Source organism: Aegilops tauschii, chromosome 3 (assembly GCF_002575655.3).
Source record: "Aegilops tauschii subsp. strangulata cultivar AL8/78 chromosome 3, Aet v6.0, whole genome shotgun sequence".
Taxonomy (NCBI): domain Eukaryota; kingdom Viridiplantae; phylum Streptophyta; class Magnoliopsida; order Poales; family Poaceae; genus Aegilops; species Aegilops tauschii.
Genome location: NC_053037.3, coordinates 58897442 through 58898513, shown reverse-complemented (window position 1 = coordinate 58898513; position 1072 = coordinate 58897442). Strand labels below are relative to the sequence as shown.

General features: G+C 38.2%; 1 non-coding gene across 1 annotated transcript; it reads right to left on the bottom strand.

Moving 5' to 3' along the window:
• Nucleotides 1-503: 503 nt before the first annotated feature.
• TRNAC-GCA (transfer RNA cysteine (anticodon GCA)) lies at nt 504-574 on the bottom strand. Its single transcript has one exon. It is a non-coding gene; the product is annotated as a tRNA-Cys (tRNA).
• Nucleotides 575-1072: the final 498 nt, after the last annotated feature.

Below are 1072 nucleotides of genomic sequence, written 5' to 3'. Positions count from 1 at the left end.
TGAGTACTCGGAGTCTCTCGTAAGTATGGAAAGAAAGTCTCTTCTTTCCACAACTCCTAAATTTCCCATCAACCTATCCAATCTAATTCCAGACAGAGTCAGTAGACCTTACTTTAGTGTAGGTAGTGTCAGATAATTAGGAAGTCTTGATAGTCTTTCGTATAATCTCTTCTTCAATCCTAGGAGCAAAAAAGGAATGTCCTTTAGGGACCTTTGGATACCAATATTTCCGACCTCTTACTTTCGTAGTTATGAATTGCGGAATAGAATTGATTATGAAATTCATAAGTATATATCCCTCATCCCTATTGGTATCGGTTTGGGCTACTACCCAGAACCCTTCCAGAGCCCTATTTTTAAGAAGAAATTGACAGTCTTTTTTAGAACTAGAACTATGCTAAAATCCAGTATCGACAGGCCTAGTTCTTTTCCTTTGCTTATGCAGGGCAAGAATTTGTCGAGTTCAATCAGTACAATAAGAAATCCTAAGTATTTTTTTGGTCAGGCGACACCCAGATTTGAACTGGGGATAAAGGATTTGCAGTCCCCTGCCTTACCGCTTGGCCATGCCGCCAAATCCGATCCAAAATCGAGCAAAATCTTATTCATCCACATTATTTTATTAATTTTTATTCATAGGAGGGGATTATTAAACCCTTTTTGATTTTTTTAGATCGTTGAATCCCTTTGTACTTATCCCTTTCCAATCCCTTTTAATAAATTCATTCCTGTTTTTTATTGGACCCAGTTTTATTCTCTTCGATTGATTGTATCTCAAAACACACATTGCTTAAATACCTTCTCTGTCTATTCAAAAGATAAAGGATTTCCAGTCACAGACTGCCAAATTTAGGAAAAATTGCAAGATATACCAAGTACCCATCACAAACTCTTATCCCTCGCATTACATTATTTGCCATTTGCCTCTCGTTTTCCTCTCCCCCACTTCACCCTTGCCGTTTTATTCGCCCTCTTTTTTCGTTCGCTTGCTTCTTGTTTGCTTGTGTGTTCGATTGCTTGCTTGTCACGATGGCTCAAGACAATACTAAATTGTGTGACTTTGCCAACACCA